Here is a 7,092-nt window from a genome sequence, read left to right on the forward strand (position 1 = left end):
TGTTATTCGTTCCAGCCATAGTGTATTATTTAAACTTTTTTATAAACATATCTTATGTAAGAGCGGCGATGTTCATTTGTTAAATAAAATCGTGGGAAATATACCAGTTAATCATTGAGATTATGAATGAAAATTGGACGATGCACACCATTGACTATGCTACATTAGATTGCCCAACGAGTTCATATTACGCATTTAATCCTGGTACGGTAATTCTTAAAATCTCAAATAGTCCTCCGTCGATAGCTATGATTTTGAAATTAACTGTAAACTCTATTTAAGATCGTACCTAATTTTCATACTGTTACTACAAAAATATATTATTAAAATTAACTTTTGAATTTATAACCATATGTAGTCTTTTGGCGCTTCCATTAAATATCGAAGACACATTCACTATCACTTATTCATGGCGATATCAATAGTATATTCCCCTGGTAGTTACATTTCTTTTCAAACGAACTAAATCGTTTGAAATTCATTTGAATTGTTATTGTACATAACTTGAATCACATCACGTATTTTACAGTTTTATATTGACGTGCTTAAATACAGACAATCCATTATGAAAACTGTATATTGTTGGGAAAAATTATATTAATTCAAGAAAGTGTTGCAAAAATATATAATTATGTGTCTTATAACAGTTTGACATTATGCTTTTTTCATTAGAATTTAATCTAAATTATTTTATTAATCTATATAAATGAATACCATGAGGGTGTATTTTAAAAACAAACTTTGGTTTCAATGAAGGTTGGTATTAAAATCATGTATATTTATAATTACTTGATATAACTTTGCCTCGAACAGAATATCAAGACAGAACCTAAGTTGTACACGTGTGTCCAGACATATTAATTCGTTAATATATACAAGTGGTCTACTAGCAGCCAAAATATAAGCAATATTTTCGTTTTTATTTTAATAAAATGTGCGATTAAAAGTAGATTCTAATATGATATGATTAATGTTAATATATATATTTAATTTTCAAACCATTTAGAACTGAATACGCCTTCATCAGTAGTACCTACTCAGTACATGTTACACGTCTAGTGTTTCTGGTATTTCAATTCATTAAATGTTATATAGTGTTCAACAAATGGTTTTTTTCATAGAAAATGTGGTAAAAAATTCTTAGACGAATCTTATTAGTATATTATTTGTAATTCGTTCCAGCCATAGTGTATTATTTAAACTTTTTTATAAACATATCTAATGTAATTGTGGTGATGTTCATTTGTTAAATAAAAACGTGGGAAATATACCAGTTAATCATTGAGATTATGAATGAAAATTGGACGATGCACACCATTGACTATGCTACATTAGATTGCCCAACGAGTTCATATTACGCATTTAATCCTGGTACGGTAATTCTTAAAATCTCAAATAGTCCTCCGTCGATAGCTATGATTTTGAAATTAACTGTAAACTCTATTTAAGATCGTACCTAATTTTCATACTGTTACTACAAAAATATATTATTAAAATTAACTTTTGAATTTATAACTATATGTAGTTTTTTGGCGCTTCCATTAAATATCGAAGACACATTCACTATCACTTATTCATGGCGATATCAATAGTATATTCCCCTGGTAGTTACATTTCTTTTCAGACGAACTAAATCGTTTGAAATTCATTTGAATTGTTATTGTACATAACTTGAATCACATCACGTATTTTACAGTTTTATATTGACGTGCTTAAATACAGACAATCCATTATGAAAACTGTATATTGTTGGGAAAAATTATATTAATTCAAGAAAATGTTGCAAAAATATATAATTATGTGTCTTATAACAGTTTGACATTATGCTTTTTTCATTAGAATTTAATCTAAATTATTTTATTAATCTATATAAATGAATACCATGAGGGTGTATTTTAAAAACAAAATTTTGGTTTCAATGAAGGTTGGTATTAAAATCATGTATATTTATAATTACATGCTATAATTTTGCCTCGAACAGAATATCAAGACAGAACCTAAGTTGTACACGTGTGTCCAGACATATTAATTCGTAAATATATACAAGTGGTCTACTAGCAGCCAAAATATAAGCAATATTTTTGTTTTTATTTAAATAAAATGTACGATTAAAAGTAGATTCTAAGATGATATGATTAATGTTAATATATATATTTAATTTTCAAACCATTTAGAACTGAATACGCCTTCATCAGGAGTACCTACTCAGTACATGTTACAGGTCTAGTGTTTCTGGTATTTCAATTCATTAAATGTTATATACTGTTCAACAAATGGTTTTTTCATAGAAAATGTGGTAAAAAATTCTTAGACGAATCTTATTAGTATATTATTTGTTATTCGTTCCAGCCATAGTGTATTATTTAAACTTTTTTATAAACATATCTAATGTAAGAGCGGTGATGTTCATTTGTTAATTAAAACCGTGGGATATATACCAGTTAATCATTGAGATAATGAATGAAAATTGGACGATGCACACCATTGACTATGCCTACATTAGATTGCCCAACGAGTTCATATTACGCATTTAATCCTAGTACGATAATTCTTAAAATCTCAAATAGTCCTCCGTCGATAGCTATGATTTTGAAATTAACTGTAAACTCTATTTAAGATCGTACCTAATGTTCATACTGTTACTACAAAAATATATTATTAATATTAACTTTTCAATTTATAACCATATATAGTTTTTTGGCGCTTCCATTAACTATCGAAGACACATTCACTATCACTTATTCATGGCGATATCAATAGTATATTCCCCTGGTAGTTACATTTCTTTTCAGACGAACTAAATCGTTTGAAATTCATTTGAATTGTTATTGTACATAACTTGAATCACATCACGTATTTTACAGTTTTATATTGACGTGCTTAAATACAGACAATACATTATGAAAACTGTATATTGTTGGGAAAAATTATATTAATTCAAAAAATGTTGCAAAAATATATAATTTTGTGTCTTATAACAGTTTGACCTTATGCTTTTTTCATTAGAATTTAATATAAATTATTTTATTAATCTATATAAATGAATACCATGAGGGTGTATTTTAAAAACACAATTTTGGTTTCAATGAAGGTTGGTATTAAAACCATGTATATTTATAATTACATGATATAACTTTGCGTCGAACAGAATATCAAGACATTACCTAAGTTGTACACGTGTGTCCAGACATATTAATTCGTTAATATATACAAGTGGTCTACTAGCAGCCAAAATATAAGCAATATTTTTGTTTTTATTTAAATAAAATGTGCGATTTAAAGTAGATTCTAAGATGATATGATTAATGTTAATATATATATTTAATTTTCAAACCATTTAGAACTGAATACGCCTTCATCAGGAGTACCTACTCAGTACATGTTACACGTCTAGTGTTTCTGGTATTTCAATTCATTAAAAGTTATATACTGTTCAACAAATGGTTTTTTCATAGAAAATGTGGTAAAAAATTCTTAGACGAATCTTATTGGTATATTATTTGTAATTCGTTCCAGCCATAGTGTATTATTTAAACTTTTTTATAAACATATCTAATGTAATAGCGGTGATGTTCATTTGTTAAATAAAAACGTGGGATATATACCAGTTAATCATTGAGATTATGAATGAAAATTGGACGATGCACACCATTGACTATGCCTACATTAGATTGCCCAACGAGTTCATATTACGCATTTAATCCTGGTACGATAATTCTTAAAATCTCAAATAGTCCTCCGTCGATAACTATGATTTTGAAATTAACTGTAAACTCTATTTAAGATCGTACCTAATTTTCATACTGTTACTACAAAAATATATTATTAAAATTAACTTTTGAATTTATAACTATATGTAGTTTTTTGGCGCTTCCATTAAATATCGAAGACACATTCACTATCACTTATTCATGGCGATATCAATAGTATATTCCCCTGGTAGTTACATTTCTTTTCAGACGAACTAAATCGTTTGAAATTCATTTGAATTGTTATTGTACATAACTTGAATCACATCACGTATTTTACAATTTATATTGACGTGCTTAAATACAGACAATCCATTATGAAAACTGTATATTGTTGGGAAAAATTATATTAATTCAAGAAAATGTTGCAAAAATATATAATTATGTGTCTTATAACAGTTTGACATTATGCTTTTTTCATTAGAATTTAATCTAAATTATTTTATTAATCTATATAAATGAATACCATGAGGGTGTATTTTAAAAACAAAATTTTGGTTTCAATGAAGGTTGGTATTAAAATCATGTATATTTATAATTACATGCTATAACTTTGCCTCGAACAGAATATCAAGACAGAACCTAAGTTGTAGACGTGTGTCCAGACATACTAATTCGTAAATATATACAAGTGTTCTACTAGCAGCCAAAATATAAGCAATATTTTTGTTTTTATTTTAATAAAATGTGCGATTAAAAGTAGATTCTAATATGATATGATTAATGTTAATATATATATTTAATTTTCAAACCATTTAGAACTGAATACGCCTTCATCAGGAGTACCTACTCAGTACATGTTACACGTCTAGTGCTTCTGGTATTTCAATTCATTAAATGTTATATACTGTTCAACAAATTGTTTTTTCATAAAAAATATGGTAAAAAATTCTTAGACGAATCTTATTAGTATATTATTTGTTATTCGTTCCAGCCATAGTGTATTATTTTAACTTTTTTATAAACATATCTTATGTAATAGTGGCGATGTTCATTTGTTAAATAAAAACGTGGGAAATATACCAGTTAATCATTGAGATTATGAATGAAAATTGGACGATGCACACCATTGACTATGCTACATTAGATTGCCCAACGAGTTCATATTACGCATTTAATCCTGGTACGGTAATTCTTAAAATCTCAAATAGTCCTCCGTCGATAGCTATGATTTTGAAATTAACTGTAAACTCTATTTAAGATCGTACCTAATTTTCATACTGTTACTACAAAAATATATTATTAAAATTAACTTTTGAATTTATAACCATATGTAGTCTTTTGGCGCTTCCATTAAATATCGAAGACACATTCACTATCACTTATTCATGGCGATATCAATAGTATATTCCCCTGGTAGTTACATTTCTTTTCAAACGAACTAAATCGTTTGAAATTCATTTGAATTGTTATTGTACATAACTTGAATCACATCACGTATTTTACAGTTTTATATTGACGTGCTTAAATACAGACAATCCATTATGAAAACTGTATATTGTTGGGAAAAATTATATTAATTCAAGAAAGTGTTGCAAAAATATATAATTATGTGTCTTATAACAGTTTGACATTATGCTTTTTTCATTAGAATTTAATCTAAATTATTTTATTAATCTATATAAATGAATACCATGAGGGTGTATTTTAAAAACAAACTTTGGTTTCAATGAAGGTTGGTATTAAAATCATGTATATTTATAATTACTTGATATAACTTTGCCTCGAACAGAATATCAAGACAGAACCTAAGTTGTACACGTGTGTCCAGACATATTAATTCGTTAATATATACAAGTGGTCTACTAGCAGCCAAAATATAAGCAATATTTTCGTTTTTATTTTAATAAAATGTGCGATTAAAAGTAGATTCTAATATGATATGATTAATGTTAATATATATATTTAATTTTCAAACCATTTAGAACTGAATACGCCTTCATCAGTAGTACCTACTCAGTACATGTTACACGTCTAGTGTTTCTGGTATTTCAATTCATTAAATGTTATATAGTGTTCAACAAATGGTTTTTTTCATAGAAAATGTGGTAAAAAATTCTTAGACGAATCTTATTAGTATATTATTTGTAATTCGTTCCAGCCATAGTGTATTATTTAAACTTTTTTATAAACATATCTAATGTAATTGCGGTAATGTTCATTTGTTAAATAAAAACGTGGGAAATATACCAGTTAATCATTGAGATTATGAATGAAAATTGGACGATGCACACCATTGACTATGCTACATTAGATTGCCCAACGAGTTCATATTACGCATTTAATCCTGGTACGGTAATTCTTAAAATCTCAAATAGTCCTCCGTCGATAGCTATGATTTTGAAATTAACTGTAAACTCTATTTAAGATCGTACCTAATTTTCATACTGTTACTACAAAAATATATTATTAAAATTAACTTTTGAATTTATAACTATATGTAGTTTTTTGGCGCTTCCATTAAATATCGAAGACACATTCACTATCACTTATTCATGGCGATATCAATAGTATATTCCCCTGGTAGTTACATTTCTTTTCAGACGAACTAAATCGTTTGAAATTCATTTGAATTGTTATTGTACATAACTTGAATCACATCACGTATTTTACAGTTTTATATTGACGTGCTTAAATACAGACAATCCATTATGAAAACTGTATATTGTTGGGAAAAATTCTATTAATTCAAGAAAATGTTGCAAAAATATATAATTATGTGTCTTATAACAGTTTGACATTATGCTTTTTTCATTAGAATTTAATCTAAATTATTTTATTAATCTATATAAATGAATACCATGAGGGTGTATTTTAAAAACAAAATTTTGGTTTCAATGAAGGTTGGTATTAAAATCATGTATATTTATAATTACATGCTATAACTTTGCCTCGAACAGAATATCAAGACAGAACCTAAGTTGTAGACGTGTGTCCAGACATACTAATTCGTAAATATATACAAGTGTTCTACTAGCAGCCAAAATATAAGCAATATTTTTGTTTTTATTTTAATAAAATGTGCGATTAAAAGTAGATTCTAATATGATATGATTAATGTTAATATATATATTTAATTTTCAAACCATTTAGAACTGAATACGCCTTCATCAGGAGTACCTACTCAGTACATGTTACACGTCTAGTGCTTCTGGTATTTCAATTCATTAAATGTTATATACTGTTCAACAAATTGTTTTTTCATAAAAAATATGGTAAAAAATTCTTAGACGAATCTTATTAGTATATTATTTGTTATTCGTTCCAGCCATAGTGTATTATTTAAACTTTTTTATAAACATATCTTATGTAATAGCGGCGATGTTCATTTGTTAAATAAAAA

The sequence above is a fragment of the Diuraphis noxia genome, unplaced genomic scaffold (assembly GCF_037042655.1).
Source record: "Diuraphis noxia isolate RWA-SAM2 unplaced genomic scaffold, SU_Dnox_SAM2 contig0001, whole genome shotgun sequence".
NCBI lineage: Eukaryota > Metazoa > Arthropoda > Insecta > Hemiptera > Aphididae > Diuraphis > Diuraphis noxia.